Below are 18,602 nucleotides of genomic sequence, written 5' to 3'. Positions count from 1 at the left end.
GCCTTTTGTAGATATTGCCCCATATTTCATCTGTACAGTGAAGAAGTGTGAACTTGGGGGATCGTGGCATATCCTAGTGTAGTACGTCAGAAAAGCATTGTACAACTCCCCGCCAAAATTTGTCAAAGGTAGGGCAAGTCCAGACTGTGTAGGTAGGTGCCCTCATCTATGTGGAATCGAAGACATCGGGGAGAGGCTATCAATGCCGCCCGCAACAGTCTATATCGAGAGTAGTACACCCTATCTAGGTATTTAAATTTTATGTAGCGGAGATGGGTGGGGATAGCGGCTCCCCTGGGTTACTGAAGTGCTTCGGACGAGTCACCATCGTCGATGGGCCCTATTTCTGTGTCCCATGAGGCCCAGAGTGATGCTAGGGTTGTGGGGCTGTGCGTGACCAGTGTTTGGTTATTTAGAGATTCTATACTCCCCCAGGTCCCCCCACCAGGAGCTTGCCTTCTAGTGGACTGAATTCGGGTAGGGTTGCCAGGCCTTTACTGTAGGGCTGTAGAGCATGGCGCAACTGTGAGTACTTAAAAAATTGGGGGAGTCCTGGAGAATGACTCTTGTATATCTCGAAATGACTTTATGATAGGACCCTGCATGACATCGCCCAGGGTTGAGATACATATATTGTCCCAGCCATTAAACCCCTGTAGGTCTGCGACCTGAAGAAGTAAGTGGTTCCGCCACAGTGGAGACTCCTTAGTAAGGAGTACCCACCAACACATCCGCCCCAAGGCCTGTCGCCAGGACGGCATAACCACCGGGCAGCCCTGCTATACAGAAAAGGGTATACGGATGGTTCCCCCATGATCCAGCGCTCCAACTTATAGGCTGGTTCGTCCCTGGGCCCATACAACCATTCATTCAGGACCTGCACTTGTAATGACACGTAATAAGTTTATGTCCACTGCGGCGATGCCCCCGATGTATGTCGATTGCATACTGAATTACAATCTTTTGCTTGGTTAAATTATGATTTTTGCATACCAAAATTAAAAAGCATGTATTCAAGACGAAATTGTATGTATTTCCAGAACTCATGAATTGATGTTTGAGGAAAAATCTTAGTTTCAAAATGAATTTAAAGCAATTATTTTAGTTAGAGTGATCTATTACTCATGTTATTCCCTTGGTGCCAAGGGGATTGCAGCTATGGCTATTTTGTTTAACCAATGTAGATGCATTCTAAATTGATAGTGCTTGCTTTTCATTTATAGCTACCAACTCTGCTTAATGTACTAATGTGATCACAGCTGGGACTCTTGGAATCTGTGGTCACCATCACATTACCACCATTAGTAGCTCGGGATGACTTTCATGAAACAAAATTTGCTCCTATTATAGAAAATTCTGGAGACCCCTGCCTGAGTGGATGGCATCTCAAACCGTTGGTCAAGGAGAACAATTATTACAGTATAGAAACAAAGCAAGCAGTGGTGCACCACTACAACAAATGCGATTCTAAATCTAGGCATATCCAAAATATTCCAGTAGTAGTTGAGATTCTTCTCTTAATTGTTGCATTGTCAATATGTATTAAAATAAAGGGCTAGTCAACGCGTTTCGTCCACATACATGTGGACTTCTTCAGGGCACAGTAAGACTAAGGAATATCCATCTTCACATGAGAGGAAGAATTATTGGGATCCATTCAACGCAGATCGTTGGAAAAGTGATATAACTTCCTCAAGAAGGGATCCATCAGATAGGCCCGAATCTTGAAGTGATAATCGAGAGAATTTCACGTTGCCAGCTATTTAAGGATATGAATGGAAAGCAATATGTTTCTGTGCTTGCTCCTTAGAAGTCAGAAAAGGAGACAGGAGGGTAAAGGATCTGCCCCTCATCCAAAACTAGAATTGGTGTAGAGCAAGCAGAAGATCGTAGCACTTCCAGCCGATTCCAAAATCGATGAAGGATGGATCCTTTTCCCTCTTCTTTTTAGAATTCTATGAGGCTTCCTGAAGGTGACAAAGAACTGGCAGACTAACAAAAAGATTTGTTCCTGCCAATATAATACATAAGAGCTCCTTTGATGTCTAGCAGTTGTAAATATCTTTCTGGTATTGAGTCATGAAGGGGAACGAACACTGGGAGCTCTATAGTGTAATTGAGGTGGGAGAGGAAGACAATCCTTTGGAATCATTTGGGAATGGTTGAGAACAAGCTTGTCTTTACAAACCTGGATGAACAGCTCTTGTATAGTGAGCACCCATTGTTCACTAATGTGCCTGAGGGAAGTAAAGGCCAGAATCAAAGCTACATTGCAAGAAATGAAATGAAGGAAAAATTAATGTAAAGGTTCAAAGGGTGGGTTCATGAGTCTAGTAAGGGCTATGTTTTGGTTCCACACAGGGGGCATTCTAGGAGGTATAACTTTCTTAAGACTCTCCATAAAAGTCTTGACTAGTGGAATCCTTGATAGGTACGAATGTTCCCTGTTTTGCAAATAAGCTGCAACAGCAGTTAAGTGCAAGTGTATAGAAATATAGGCAAAGCCAGAACTCTGCAGACATTGGAGACAGAAGACGATGTCCTGAACACTAGGCTATAAGGTGTTTAGGTTTTTGGCAATGCCGTAGTGGGCAAACGTTATCCCCTTTGTGGTGTAATAGGCCCAGTGGTGGGCCTGTGCTTTTCTTGTAGCATCGTCGCACATTCATTGGGGAAGGTTTAAAAAGTGAAATTCTAAGACCTTATGTGACAGATGCTGGGTTGAGCTGCCTGGTATCTGGATGTCTAATATGATTTTGGCTCTGTGTGAGAAGATCTGGCCAGAGAATCAACTTCTGTTGAGACAGGAGCCACCAAGATGGGTGTCAGAGGTTTGTCTCACCCTCCTCACCACATACAGGAGAAGCAGGCGAGGAGGAAAAGCGTAGACAAAGGTCTTGGACCAATTCGTCCATAGTGCATAGCTCAAGGATTGTGGCAGTTAGTACATAATTGTGGACATTTTGCATTTTCAGGGTGGCGAACAGGTCTATTTACGGGGTACCCCAAAGCTAAAAGTAACTTTGTAAAACTTGCAGGTGGCGATCCCAGTTGGGGACTTCTTGATCCATCATGCTGATCAGGTCTGTAAATTTGTTATCCACCCCAGAAAGCATTCTACTAGGAGTTATATATTGTGGTAGATGGTCCAATGCCAAATCCCCTGTGCTAGTCCCGTGAGCCGGGAATAGTGTGTTTTGCCCTGTTTTCAAAGGTAGAACATGACAGTAGTGTTGTCGAACAAGTTACTTACCTTTGGTAATGATATATCTGTAAGAAACACAGGTTAGTTACAGATTCCATACCTTAGAATTACCCCCAGGCGTCAGACTGGATCCGGAACGTTTTTTGTCAGCAGTACCTTTGCGCATCGGAAGGGGGTGTAGGTCGGCTCCACATCAGTCGCCGGGATGAGGTCACAGTAGCTACTTAGATGCTGCCCTCACACGCTGGCGTCCGTTCTGTACACGACTTTCTGCGCCAGAAACGCAGAGCCATGCAAGACATTGACCACTGGGGCACAAAACTAGGGCCCTGAAAGGACGTCCTTAACCCTAGAAATCAGTTCGCAGAATGTAGAGGATGTGTGGGGCGGTAAGGAATCTAGTAGTAGTAGTAACTTGTTCATCTGAAAGAAATAGTTAGTTATAGATTTCTCACCTTAGAATAGATACCCCAGCATTACCAACCCCGGAGGTGGGTCGGCAAACCAAGTTCACACCAGAAAGTCCTGGAGAACATGATGACCAAAGAAGCAAACTCTCTGGACTTGGCTGTCCAGGCAGTAGTGTTTTGTAAATGTGTGCAGTGATGCCCACGTAGCTGCCTGACACATGTCATACAGAGGGACCCCTCTTCCCAAAGCAGTAGTGGCTGCCGTCGCCCTGGTGGAATGGGCGCAGCATTGCCCCACTGGATGCTCCTCTTTTGCTAGAGAATAGTAGGCTTTAATACACAAAATAACAGGCTTTAATACACTAAACGACCCATCTAGAGATGATCCGCTTATGTACGGCCCGACCTATCTTGGCGCCCACGTAGCCAACAAAGAGTTGGTCATCCACACAGAACTGTTTGGTGCGTCCAGATAGAAGGAAACCGCACAATTTGGATCCAGATGGTGGAGCCTCTCTTCCTCTTTAGAAGGATGCGGAGGCAGAAAGAAGGTGGGCAAAGTGATGGTTTGCCCAATGTGAAAGGAGGTGACCACCTTTGGAAGAAAGGATGGAAGAGTCCTTAGGACAACATTGTCCAGATGTACAAACAGAAAAGGAGGCTTGGATGAAAGAGCCTGGAGCTCACTCACTCTTATGGCAGATGTGATGGCTACCAGGAATGCAGTCTTAAGAGATAAGAGTCTTAGAGGACAGTCGTGAAGCGGCTCTAAGGGAGCGCACATCAAATCGATCAAGACCAAATTCAAGTCCCACTGAGGCATTACGATGGGAATAGGAGGAAAGAGAGGAGTAAAGCCTTTTAATAAAGTATTTACAACCGGGGAATTGAAGAGAGAAGGCTGATCAGGAAGCCTCAGAAAGGCAGAAATGGCCGAAAGATAGCCCTTGATAGTGCCCAGAGCAGAGCCATGCGGCCCAAAGAAAGGAGGAACAAGAGAACCTCAGAAAGAGTGGTAGAAAGGGGATCCACAGCTTTCGGCAGGCGCATACAGTCTTAGTGGAGGGGCGCCTGGCTACCAAGATTACATCACAGACTTTGGGAGGCAAGTCAAATGACGTCAACTGCCGCCACTCAATCTCCACGCAAGGAGGTGGAGACTGAACCGGTTAGGGTGGAGGACCATCCCCTGCTGGGGCGACAGAAGATCCTCCTGAAGAGGCAGTCTGATCGGAGGACCGATGGCCATGTTGAGCAGCTCTGGGTACCAGACACTTCGTGCCCAATCCGCAGCCACAAGAATGACTTGAGCCCAGTCATGCTTAATCTTCTTCAGCACTTTGATCAGAAGTGGTATAGGCGGAAAGGCGTATAGAAGACCGCAACTCCACTCGCGATGAAAAGCGTCACCTAGCGAGTGCATCCTTGGAAATTCCAATGTGAAGAATTGCTGACATTATGTGTTCTCTTTGCTGGCGAATAGATCTAACCAAGGCTCTCCCCACTCTTGAAAGAGACCTTGCACCACCTCCGAGTGAAGACGCCATCCGTGATCCATCATGCACCTGCAGCTGAGTTCGTCCGCCCTGGTGTTCAGAGAACCTGCCAGGTGTAGAACCACCAGTGATGTGCCCTGATGTTCCAGCCATTTCCAGAGGCGGAGGGCCTTCTGACATACAGTCCACGAACCCACCCGCCTTGTTTCTTGCAGTAACACATGGCGGTGGTGTTGTAGGTGAACACCTGCACTACTTGCCCACTTGCTGGCCCCCTGAACCACAGCAGTGGTTCCCACGTACCCAGCCGCGCGAAGGTTGGGGAGCTTGCGTCAGCTTGTAGCTCTGGGTGGAACATAGTGGGGCACCCCTTCCGTAGCCACGAAAGAGGCAAAAAGCAGACTGTGCAGGGCGGCTGGAAAGGCCCAAGGACTTGGCCGAAGCCCATGAGACATTGAAACTCTCTAGAGCGTTATATGCTTTGTCGCCAAAAAAGGCGACGGCCATCAGAAGGCATGTACATAAGGGTGTTCTGGACATCCCCTGAAAAGTTAGTCGATCTCATCCAGGCATAGCATCGAAGTACTACTGATGTGGAAATCATCCTGCCTAGAGAGTCGCGATATCCTACGGATGGTAAACTTTGCTGCGTCCCTCCAGGCGGCAACCGCCTGGGAGAGTACTGCCCGGGCCTCCTCCAGATACTGAGGCAGCACTTGCACAACCGTGTCACACACACAGAGTGGGAATAATGGCCTAATAGAAATGCGGTGTTTAGCAACCGCAGTCCCAAGCTGGCGGAAGAAAAAATCTTCTTCCCAAGATGATCCAGCTTCTTGGATTTCCTATCTGGTGGAGCATTATGGAATGCGGTCTTCGAGGTAGAGGCTTGGACCACCAAACTCTCAGGGGTGAGGGGGAGGATGAGGGTAAAATAAGTGGAGTCGCCCGGGCTGGCAGTGGCGTTGGGCAATCATCCTATCCACGGGAGCCCGCATGTTGGGCCTGGACTAGGTGCCCAAAAGGACGTCGGTGTGGGCTTCATTGAACGGCAGCAGGGGTTCCAAAGACCTCGCTTGCAATCAAAGCACCTCTGTCAGGAGGTTAGTCTTGACCGCCACTGGTGGGAGCTCGAGGTGGAGGGCCTCGGCCGCCCTACGCAACACCGATGCACAGGAAGCTCCCTCCTACGTAGCCATGGTAGGAGGAGACAACATGCCAAGGTCAGGGGAGGTATAAAGACCACTGGCATCCCCCAGGTCCTCTCACCAGTCCGGATCATACTCCAACTGGTCGGTCAGAGGGTCACCTGCCACTCCCATTCTTTCTCCTCGTCCTCTGGGTGCCAATCTGGCCTAAAAGGGACTCAAGGAGTGAACAGGTGCGAAGCTGGTCCGGCTCCGTGTCCACATCAGGATGGAGGCCGGGGTCTAAGCCAGCCGGGGGCATGACCGGCATTGCATGCAGGTGTGGTACCGAATGAATTGGCACAGGTGAAGATGTATGGAGGTCAACCGGCGCCGATTCGGGTCCAGGCCTGGATACATGGGGGCCCTGCGGCACCGGGGCCGGAACTGCCGGCGGAGATTGCCTAGGACCCCCAGCTGAGTCTGCGGGGCCCGAAGGCGCGCTGGTGGGATCAGGCTGCCCAAAGATGGCATGCATCATCTCGTAAAATTGACGAAGCTGGGCAAGGGTTCCTCCGGGTCCTGGGAAGGGAGGGAAACTCTGAGTTGGCCCTTCAGGCTCTGCACGCGGAGCCGCGGAAGGGGCACCGCCGGCATCCCTTGTTGTATCAGCCGATCGACGGGGATAAGTCGAAGAGTGACAATGCTTCTTTGACTTCTTCTTGTGCTTCGACTTACCTGACCTCCGAGTGCGAAGACTTTGATGACGAGCGGTGATGTCTTCGCGACCGGGCCCTCGACCTCCCTTGCGACGGGACCTTTAACAGCGAGGGGCCGACTGCCAGCGCTAAAGAAGTTTCAGGACCACTCCCGCAAAGACTTTGGAGCCATGGTCCACCAGTCGGAGCACGACTTGGGGTTGTGGCCGCGCTCCAGGCAAAAGAGGCACACGCGGTACGGATCCGTCACCGGCATCAGTCGGGTACAGGAACCGCAAGCCTTGAAGCCAGGCATCCTTACGTGCACCAGGAGTCGTTAGGACTCAAAAAGAGGTCAGAAAAAGTAGCAAAATAAGTTCAGTTAAAATGTGACTGGAGGTACCGCTCTCTCCGGATCTGCGCTGCCCAGCGCGGAAAAAGAAAAGATCTGACATCAGTAAGGGCGGCATTCAAGTAGCTACTGTGACGTCATCCCGGCAACCACGACTCCAATGACGGAGCGCTGAAGAGGCAGGCCAAGACAGTAGCCATACGCTGCTAGGGTGGAGGAATCTGCTGCAGCACTGATGGCTTGACACATTACACCTTCATGAAAAATCTCTTGGAAATCCTGACGCTTCGTGCTGGAAAGATCATCCATGAATTGTTGAATGGTGTACCAAAGAGACCTGTCATAGCGACTTAGGAGAGAAGTAGCACTAGCAGCTATCATGTAAACTGCACAGGTTTTGCAGACCTTTCTGCTCACTGAATCCAGTTTCTTGCTCGCCTTATCCGGAAGTACCAAAAAAGGTGGTGCCGCAGTATGATGTTTCGGAGATACTGAAATAATGACTGGGTCTAGAATTGGATCTGTGCGAAGAAAGGACGTATCTTGGTCCGGTGATCTGTATTTCTTTTGGAGGCGTGATGGAGCAGCCTTTAAGGCAGCCAGAGTCAGGAAAAGTTCCATAGCTGGTTCTAGAAGTCCTGGAGCCAAAAGGAGCAGTGGCCTAGAAGTAGATCTTTGATGAAGTGTCTCAAAGATTACCGACATGAATGTTGTAGTACTTGGTAAATCTATGTTCAGGTATTCTCTGATAAGAAATTCCTATAAGGTGTTAATATCATCTATTGCTGATATTCTTGGTGGAGGAGAATGAAAAATGTCCTAGCTAACGTAACGGAAAGTTTAAATTCTATTAAGTACTCGGAGGCGAGGATTAAGCCTTCTTTCTTCACTTTATTCCATTAACAGCATGAAGGCAAACAAAAGACTACGTTTCCCATGAACCATAGGGAAAAAAGTAGTCAAAAACAATCATGACAACAACCAATCATAACAAGTGTCAATGTCCAATCAGGGGCAACCAGCCCAATATAGTACTTTGCTAGTTTCCATTCTTCCTCTTTGTGAGCGCAACAACAGCTGTTCCGCACTCAGACAGCTTGTTTCTGGGCGTCAGAATCTGTAAATGACCGGGACACGTTACCCAGAGAATAGAAAGCTAACTCGTTACAAGAAGACAGGATACATCATGCCAGCAATAAGCAAAGTTCATGAAAAACAGCTACTTACTGCATTACAGGGAGGGATCCCCTCCTGGAGAAATGGGCTGGATAATCCTCGCCTCAGAGTCCTTAATAGAATTGAAACTTTCCATTATGTAAGCTAGGACATTTTTCATTCTATGTCAGGACTTGAGGCGAGGATTAAGCTTGTTTAAAGCTTGCCCACAACCAGTTAAGCCATATTTAGGACTGGTTTGAAATAGAAACTCTTAAAGGTATAGTCCAAAGACCAATCTGCCGCATTAAGGTTATCCTCTAGGCGTGCGCTCAAGCCAAACGCCTTTGAGGCCATTGCTCCACGAGCGGAGTGTGCACCAAAGTGTCGCAAACTTATGCCAGCCTCCTGCATCACCCATTAAACCCATCTGGTGATCGTGGGCGAGGAAACCGCTCTAAAGAGTTTCCGGAGCAAAATAAGTAATGGACGCTCTCAGGGAGGACGGAATTCTTCGGTCATCTTTTCATACGCCTTAAGGCATCTATCTGACCATACACAATTTTGGTGAGTCTGGAAAGGCCGGGTATGAAATAACCCTGGTATGGCACATTATGCGACGCAGAAGAGTAAAGGTTACTCCCTCAGAAGAGAAATTACTTCCTGAAATGTCCAAAGCCCAGACATCCGAGACATGTCTACACAAAATCACACAAAGGAGCATAGCCAATTTCGCGGAAAGCTCCTTCCTTGAAAGAAACCGGTTAGGTTGCCAGGAAAGAAAAAGGTTAAGGACCTGGTTGACTTCCCAAAGGGAGGAGTAGCGAGGCTCCGGAGGCAGTGACAGCCTTATGCCCCGCAATAGTTTGCAAACCAAGGGATGTTCCCCCATCGGGGTACCATTCACCGGGACGTGACTGGACGAAATCTCTGACCTAAAGGTATTTATAGACCGGTAAGTAAGGCCGACAGAGGCCAGCTGCGCCAAGAAATTCACCAGGGCAACAACATCGGCGACCAAGGGATCGTAACCCTGTTACAGACACCAACGGGAACATCTACCCCATGCGGACAGGTATCATTTAACCGTACTGTCCGCCCAGGCTTTGGAAAAGAGGTCCTCAGTCTCTCTCGAAAGGCCCGGGGTTTCCCATCTGCCCCGGAAATCCGCCACGCCATGAGAAACAGAGCCCGCTAACAGCAGCGGGTGAGGATTCCCTTCGGGATTCGTGAGAAGAGTGGGAAACTGGGTGAGTAGGATTGGAAAATCCCAAGAAAGTTCCAGAAGAACTGGAAACCACACTTGCGACCTCCACAGGGGGGAAATAAACACCAGATCCGCCCCCTGTCAGAATCTGAGCAGAGGAGCGCGTGAGCATCGCAAACGGAGGAAACGCGTACCCCTCTTCCAGGCTCCAATCCTGGAGAAAGGCATCTGTGGCCGCTGCCAAGGGGTCCGGCCTCCAGCTTAATAACAGAGGAGTCTGGTGGTCCAGACGGGACACAAACAGGTCCGCAGAGAACGGACCCCAGTGGTCACTCAAGGCTGAAAAGACGGCTCGGTCCAGCATCCACACGCTGAAATCCCGGAAGTGACGAGATTGGAAGTCAGCCTCCAAATTGTCTCGACCCAGTAGGTATTCGGCTATGACTGATATCTGACTGTCTAGGCAGTATTGCCAAAAGCTCGCCGCCAGATCTGAAAGGGCTTTGGATCTGGTGACTCCCAGGTGATTTACATACCGGACCGCTGAGATGTTGTCCATTTTCAAAAGGACAGACGATTGCACTGTCTTGTCCAACACCGTACGGCAAAAGAACCTGACAAAAGCTCCAGACACTTTATGTGTAGTTTCTGTTCTTCTGGAGACCACACACCTCCCGTGGACAAATCCCCACAGCGCGCACCCCAGCCAAGCCTGCTGGCATCCGACTTGATCACTAGGTCTGGGGTAGATTGCTCACCCGTTCCAAGCCTCCATATGGTCCAACCACCATTGGATCTCGGCCTTCACCTCGGGGGTCAGGTCTACTCTGTGAGAGTAAGGGAACCCTTTCCTGAGGAAGTACGCTTTGAGGCGCTGCAAAGCCCTGTAATGAAGGGGGCCTGGGAAAGATGGCCTGAATGGAGGCCGACAAGAGGCCTACTCCTCGCGCTATCTGGCGGAGAGACACCTGTTGCTTGGCCAGCACGCGGCGCAACTCGTGAAGGATTTTGGAAATTTTCCTCGTCGGAAGACTGAGTGTGGAGGAAGTTGAGTCGATGACGAACCCCAAGAAGGTAACAGACTTGGTCGGATGTAAAAGGGACTTGTCCCTGTTGATCACAAAACCAAGGTCTTGGAGGAGGGCTACCGCCATCTGAAGCTGAGCTTCTAGGCGACTGGGGCACGAACCCATCAAAAGGAGATCGTCCAAATACACGATCATCCTGACCCCTCTTGCCCTCCAAAACTCTATGGCTGGCGAAAGGGGGGAGGTAAACTCGTAAACGCGGCCTCCCCACGAGAACTGCAGGAACTTCCTGTGCGGAGGAAAAATGGAAATCACCAAATAAGCATCTTTGAGGTCCAAGCGGACCATCCAGTCGCCAGGATGCAGAACGTCCCGGAGGAGGTGAATCCCCTCCATTTTGAAATGGTATACTAGCCATTCGTTGAACTCGCTTAAGTTTATGACGGGCCTCTTGCCGCCATCCGTCTGGTCTACTAAGAAAATGTTGCTCAAAAACCCTCCTGGGTGGCAGACAGAAAGGGAGAAAGGCGCACTTGCACAGGAGTGAGGAGACCTCTTCGTTCACCAGGGCGGCATCCGAAGCTGAAAACTGGATGGGAGGGTTGCATTGGGGACCCCATGAACTCTATCTGAAACCCTTGCACCATCTGGAGAACCCACGCATCGTGTATGAGAGACAACCAAACCTGGTAGCAACTTGCCAACCGTCCCCCTAGTTTTGACGGGGAAGAAAGGTGAACACTCACCGGGGTTTGTATTGGTGGAACCTCCATGGAATCCTCTTCCTTTGCCTCTGCGTCCTCTCGTGGGATAGAAATTCCCAAAACGGAACTAGTCCTGCTGCTGACCGGAGTCTTTCTGGTGGTGCTGGTGACCTCGACCGGCCGAGCAGCCCCTGCCTCGGCCGGCCCGCAAAAAACACGGGGAAACACCTTTTGGATCGTAGATTGCGCCCTGTCAAGGGAAGTGAAGGTATTTACAAATTTGCCGAGCTCCTTCACAAAGGGCTCACCAAATAGACCCCCCTGAGCCACAGCTCCAACCTCCGAGTCCGCCAGGTCACCTAACTTTGGATCGATCTTTATGAGAAGGGACCTGCTGCGCTCTGTGGAGAGGGCACAATTAGCATTACCCAAGAAGACGACCATTCTTTGAGCCCAGTTGTAGAGGGTTTCGAGAGAAATAGTGGAGCCCGATTCCTTGGTCTTCTCAGCCATATCCAAAATCTTTGTAGCTGGGCCGAGGGCATCCAGGAACCTGTCCTGGCAAGCTCTCCAGGACCTATTGATCCCTTTCTTCGGATCGCGGATGAATTTCTATAGGAAGGTATGCATTCTGGGGTCAATCTCTGGAGTGAGGGCTACTTTACGCTGCAAGGAAGGGTGGGGGTACTCCGCCCACAGACAATTACGGGCCTCCTTTTCTAAGGGGCGGTGGATGTGCTCTGCTACATAAGCGGACACCTTTTCCCCGGGGACCCACTACGAAGAGCGAGGGTGAACGATGTTGTTCGGATCCAACATGTCCGAGTGGCTGGTGGGGGCGCCGCCGGGCGGGAGGGAAGCCACGCCTCGAGGGACCTGGGTCAGTGTCGGGATCACCTGCGGCTGGGTGGTCGGAGGGGGAGGCGAAGGGGAAAGCGCAGTCGGCTGAACTTCTCGGCTAACAAGGAAAGCCAGGCATAAATGCTCAAAAGCATCTGAATCCACCCCTGGAGCCTGGGGCCGCTTGGCTGGAGGGGAACCAACTGGGAGGGAGACCGGAGGGGCCACTGGAGCTTAGGGAGCTCCTATGCGCTATTCTAGGCGTAAAAATGCATCATTTATCTAGCGTGAAAGCCTGTCCTCGAGAAGAGAGATAGCCTGGCCTGCGGCCTGATAAATAGAAGAATCAACAGCATCATAAAATGCATCCCCCCAGGGCATCTCTGCAAGGGGATCCTCCTCCTCAGGATACTCCTCATAATACTCCGCGGCCAAAATAAATAGAGGTAAGGCACAGGAATGGCAACTACACAGGCCTGTGTTGGGGCCTTATGTAAATATGTAAATGTAAATGTATGAAACTTATATAGCGCAGGACTTACCCTGGGGCATCTCCGCGCTTGCTTAGGGAACCCGTCCTGGTATTCCCCTGTGAGATAACCCTGGAAGGGTATCCACAAGGTGAAAGCCAGGCATCCCGCCGCGAAGGGCCAATGTGGAGATTAAGGAAGCTATTGCCCAGAGTCGCAGAGTGTGAACCCGTGAGTCGAGAAGGCACCGGAGCGAGAATTATCGAGTCCATGGGATTATTGAGCCCAAGACCCGCCGAGGCGGGGAATTGAACCCTGGTCCAGGGCCGAAACTCAAGCTCCAGGTCTGCCGCCTCTAACCCCTGAGCCTATAAAAGGGTGGGGACAGCTGAGATCAGGGGTGGCAAGGCAACACAGCAATTGGAGGGGTTCGCGCCCCAGGGGACAACTGCTGGCAGCTGATACAGGGAAACACACCCCCGTGCCAGAGGGGCGCTCACCGGTCTGGGCCTTGTCCCCTTCACAGCCTAGGACAGGTGAGTACAAGACCTCACACGAGGCGTAATGGTGTAAAAATAATATTGACTCCACAACCCCTTAGCTGTAATCATAGGGTGGTGGAGCGTACACCATCAGCAACGCGGCAAACGCTGCAATTAATCAGCCTCAGCCGCTACAAACCAGACGGGCGTTCTCCTCAGACCGGGGACTCTAAATCTTAGATGCGCGCGCGCTACGTTTGAATCCTCTGAAGAGATCAAACGTTGCGTTGCGCCCAAGACGACCTCCCACGCCCTTAGCGGCGGAAGGTCCCCAAAGGTCAAGCCAGCAACACACGCTGCGTAAGGATGAGGAAACCCTCAACCCCGCAGCGTCTCTGAACAACAAAAGAAAAGCACACAAACATGCCAGAAACGCGACCCCCTAGAGTGGAGATAAACCCGGAAAAACCCGCAAGTGAAGATCGCGAACAGAGCAGGTGAGCAAAAACCACAAATTGAACAGGCGCGAACGCGCTAGCACAATAGAGCCAAAAAAACCAATAAAACCTACGCATTAATCACAATGCTAATAAAAAAGCTATGCCAACAGCAATGAGCAGATAATAAATCACTAAACAGCACAAAAGACTGGAGAGTACTTATCTTTGCTGCGGAGCAGCGAAGAAAGAGGAAGAATAGAAACTGGCAAATGACTATATTGGGCTGGTTACTCCTGATTGGACATTGACACTGGTTATGATTGCTTGTGGTTATGATTGTTTTTTTACAACTTTTTTTCCCTATGGTTCATGGGAAACATAGTCTTTTGTTTACCTTCATGCTGCTAATGGAATAAAGTCAAGAAAGAAGGCATAATCCTTGCCTCCAGTCCTGACATAGAATCCATTCAGGTAGGCGAATACAATCTTGAAGATGATTGGTGAGATTGCTAGGACCTTGACCTAAATGAAGAGTATCTTATCCGCCTTGAATGAGAGCGCCTGCAAGATCTCGAACGATGTGAACTCGACTTTGACCCACAGGAATGGAGTGATGGGTGCGAGATCTAGGGCACCTTGGTGTATGTGTTACAGGCTCAGCAGGTTTTGGTGGTGGGGAGGCTGGTGATACTGGCAATGGAGATACCGCTGGAATCGCTAGTAGAGCAGGAGGCAAAGCCTGAGGTGGAGTAGATTCCTTGGAACGCAAGGCAATGTTGGCAAATCTGGAATGGTCAATGCAGATGAGGGCCTGGATGGTAAATAAGCCCTAGAGTACTCCAAATCAAACTTTGAAGGAAGTCTGCGCGCATCATCTGTGAAAGCCCCTCCGCTGACTTGGTCAAGGCAGTTGTATTATGTCTCAACGTCCAGCCATGTCTCGAAATCGACAGTGACCTCCTTCTCGACATCGTAAAAGTTCTCAATGTCAAACCAGCTCAGGATGGTGAGTAAGTAGGTGAGTATCTCTTCTTGACGTGGAACAGGAGCAATGTCTTCCTACAGATGTTCTCAACAAGACCTGTCCAGCCCGAACTGGTCCTCCCTGAACCGGAACACCCACGTCACTTAGGGTGATACATTAAACACACAAAAGGTCTATGTATCCCCAGGGTCCGGTTTCCCGAATCTCAGGATTACCCTCAGAAGAGGACCAGGGTGATTTAATAAATGCCGCACAATTTGGTCATGGAACATTTCAGGCCTGATGGTAAAATTTCAGGACCCTATATGGATGCAGTTCATTAGACAATACCCTGTGATCTGTCTCCAGGAGACCTGGCTTGTGAACTGTAATCTGTTTCTGGAGGGTTATAAAGCCTTTTTTGTACCTGCATCCCAGTCTCCATGTGGTAGAGCTAGGGGTGGGTTGGTGATCTATATTTCATTGGCTGAGCCCTGTAGGATACAGCAACTTCCAACTGATAATGAGGACTCTCAAGCAATTGTCCTAAGGAGAGGAAACAACAGTATGGGCATTATTAATGTTTATAATGCAATTAGTGCGCAGGGGGGGTGTAAGATAGCCCAATTGGGTTGTCTTATAAGACAGTCCTGTGGCTCTGTTGCACATAAACTCATGGTGGTGGGGGATTTTAACATCCATCCCTGTGGAAATCCTAAAATTAGAAGCATGGCTGAGCTGGGATGTGCCAGGATGTGGGGATTTCATTTTGAGCACTCTGCACAGGAGGATGTTTTGAATAATTTGCTTGATGAATTTAATTTGGTATCTTCAATGTCTCTTATCTGCCGCTCTCAGCACACAGCCCATCCCCTCTTTTAAAGGATGCAGTTATGGCTCTTTTATAGATTACATTGCAATCTCCACTGGTCTTCTGTCTAGTTTCCGCAGGGTTACAATCTTGGACAGTGTTTTCAGTGATCATAACCCCGTCTGTATGCACTTGGACGGTAGGCTGCTATCAATATTAGCCAGGGTGATAGCCCCAGGCACGATGAGGCTCGTGGAGGGAAGTTGCCGCTTAAAGTGGTTGCAGATATCTCCAGAACTTTTTCATTGCAATGTCCAAGTGTCATGTGCAACAGAATTAGCTTTTTGTGTGTCACCTGATCCCCATCTGGGGATGTTCTTAAGGCTTTTGATGTTATTATCACCAAGGTATGGGCACTCCTGTGTGTTCCTTCACCCAGGAGGGTGTATTCTGATCCTAGATGGTTCAATCCACTTTGCTCCAAGGCAGCGAGACAACTAAAAGACACCCTAAAAGTTACTCCGAGAAACCAACCTATGATTTGAGCCCGACGTCTCTAGTATAAACGGGCATTGGCCACCCGCAAGGATGAATTGAAGGAGGTAATGTTTAGAGATCTACTGGAAGTTAGTACCTTGGGAAATAGTGCAAGGTTCTGGGGAATCATTAACCAACCTCAATTTGAAAGGGCGGGGGCTAGAGATGTAGGCACTGATATAACTGAGGATGAATGGGTGTCTCATTTTTAATCTATCTTCTCCTGCCCCATAGTTAGTTCATCACCAACCCCACCGTAAGGTTAATTCCAACGCTCTCATAAGGTTTGAACAAAAATAGGAGGACTTGCATGTAACAAGGCCCCAGGCCGGGATGGCATTCCCCCGGACCTCTTTAAATCAAATCCACCCCTATGGGCTCCGGTCCTGAAAGCAGTGCTTAATGCGGCGGCCAGGACTGGTTGCCCAGATTCTTGGGGAACCTCGACCATTGTGCCGGGCTTCAAGAAGGGAGATAGTAATCGTACTCTGTGTTATCGTCCGATTTCCCTTCTTGACTCCATGGTTAAGGTCGTCGGTGGGGTGTTACTGGGAACATTATCCTCCTGGGCGACAGAGAATAAGATCATCTCCGAAATACAATATGGGTTTCGTCCAGAGTGGTCTACCGTGGCCCAATGCCTTAATCTATATATGATCCTGGGGAAGTACACAATCGCCCGCCAAGGTACAATCTACATGGCCTTCATGGAGATTTCCTCCGCCTTTGATTGTGTCAATCGGGGAAAACTGTGGCAATCCATGAGGGCCATGGCGGTGGAGGTTAATTTGGTTGACTTTCTGGAGGATCTACATAGGGACACTAAGGCCAATATCAGATATGCCAAGGATCTTCGAGTATCTAGGGGTTTTAAAATAGAGAGAGGGTTAGGCAGGGTTGCATTCTGGCCCCCTTCTTATTTAACTTATACGTTAACGACCTGGAAAAAACTCTGGTAAACACAGGGGTCGATTTACCTTACGTGGGGCGACGGGGTCTGCCTGTCCTGCTATACGCGGACGACGCGGTCCTAGTCCTAGGACGGCAAGGGGACTTCAGACCCTGCTTGATACATTCCTGACTTTCATAGAAGATCGTGACCTGGCAGTTAGCAACTCCAAATCCTATATAATGCAGGTCGGGACCCGCCCAAAGAAACAGTACCCTTTTAGAGTGGGTAATGAGTGTCCCGGTGACTACGATATTTTCCTACCTGGGTGTCTTGGTTGATGACCGGCTAAATTGGGGGCCCCTGATCAAGAGGAAAAAGGGGAGATAACAAGGGCTAACGCCGCAATTTTAAACTGGGTAACAAGGGTAAGCGCCCAATTGCGGCAATGGTGAAAATATATCAGGCCAAATGTGGTGCTATTGCCACCTTGGGAGCTAGATTTGGGGCTATGTAGCAACTGACTCTTTGCAGGTGGCGGAGAATGTCTTTTTAAAACATCTTTTAGGAGTATCCAGCGGAACATCCAACTTGGTGGTACACGAAGAACTGGGGTTGCCATTTATAGGGGATACCCTGGCTAGGTGTCCCCTGTTGTTATGGCTTAACTGTAGGCTAAATAAAGATTTAGCTCTTGATCATCAGATCCTTAGTGAAATCATGAGCCTTGATCATATGATACGCATCCCATTGTTAAAATACATAAAATACATTAAGGAATGTTTTGAAGAGCTGGGGCGGCTAGACCTTTTTTTAAAGCCTGATTCTATCACTGGAATTTGTAAATAATACTTTCACTACCTTAAAAAAGCTCGGTAGAGAGGACACAGAAATTGGAAAATCTAGTGTCCACAAACATATGTTGCTTAAAACATCTCCAACCATTGAACCGTATCTCTTGTGGCCACTTTCCTCTCACGAGGGGTTCTTATTGATCAGGTTTCGATTAGATTATTTTCATTTGTTGCTCGCCGCCCCAAAAGGGAGATGTAGAGGTCAGGTGTTAGCATCCTGTGGCTGCGACAGAGTGTCTCCTCAGGATTTGCTACACTTTGTTTTTTTGTAAATTTTATGAAGTACCTCGCAGATACTTTTTAACACCTCTTTTAAAGAAGTTGAATTTTATTCAGGGCCGTCCAGCTTTTTTTTTATTTACAACTGCTGAAACCAGAATGTGTATCTTTTATAGTGGGCTTTCTGAAATCCTCACTGAGATCTAGGTTCTGTAAGGAGAGCTAGCAAACCCCTATTGCACTCCTTATCATGTGTTTTATCCGTCTGATTAGTCTTTTGCACTAGATGTACATCGTGTTGTTTTTTTATACTGAATTATTTCCCTCCATTTTTTATTATTATTTATTGTATGTTCTAACTGTCACATGGAATTGTGTAACTTTTATGGTTTTAAATGGAAAGCCGAATAAAGTATATTTTGATTTGATCTGATTTTGGATACTCAGGTCTTTTGTCCAGTTTCGTGCAAGAGCCAAGGGTTACTGAACTTGTTCAAACTGCAGTATGCAAGGAGGGCACCAAATGTGCCCTTCAAAGCAGTCTTGCTGGCGCCCACCCTAATACACCAAATCCTGTCTGGGAGGTGTTCACACCAACCATCCTGTGACAAGAAACCTATTGTTCCACCATCCCCTGCTCAAGTTGGCTCAGCAGCAGGAAGTCAGAATCAGGTCTGTGGTCAGCAGCAGCACTAGCTTACTTGCAGACCCTGA

At 48.9% G+C, this 18,602-nt stretch overlaps 1 protein-coding gene across 3 annotated transcripts in view; it reads right to left on the bottom strand.

The window, feature by feature from the left end:
• YEATS2 (YEATS domain containing 2) overlaps positions 1–18,602 on the bottom strand; it is a 1,498,478-nt gene that overhangs the window by 965,951 nt on the left and 513,925 nt on the right. The window lies entirely within an intron of this gene.

This window comes from Lissotriton vulgaris, chromosome 11, assembly GCF_964263255.1.
Source record: "Lissotriton vulgaris chromosome 11, aLisVul1.2, whole genome shotgun sequence".
In the NCBI taxonomy this organism is placed as follows: Eukaryota; Metazoa; Chordata; class Amphibia; order Caudata; family Salamandridae; genus Lissotriton; species Lissotriton vulgaris.
Note: the sequence above shows the minus strand (reverse complement) of the source record. Positions and strands in the feature narration are given on the sequence as shown.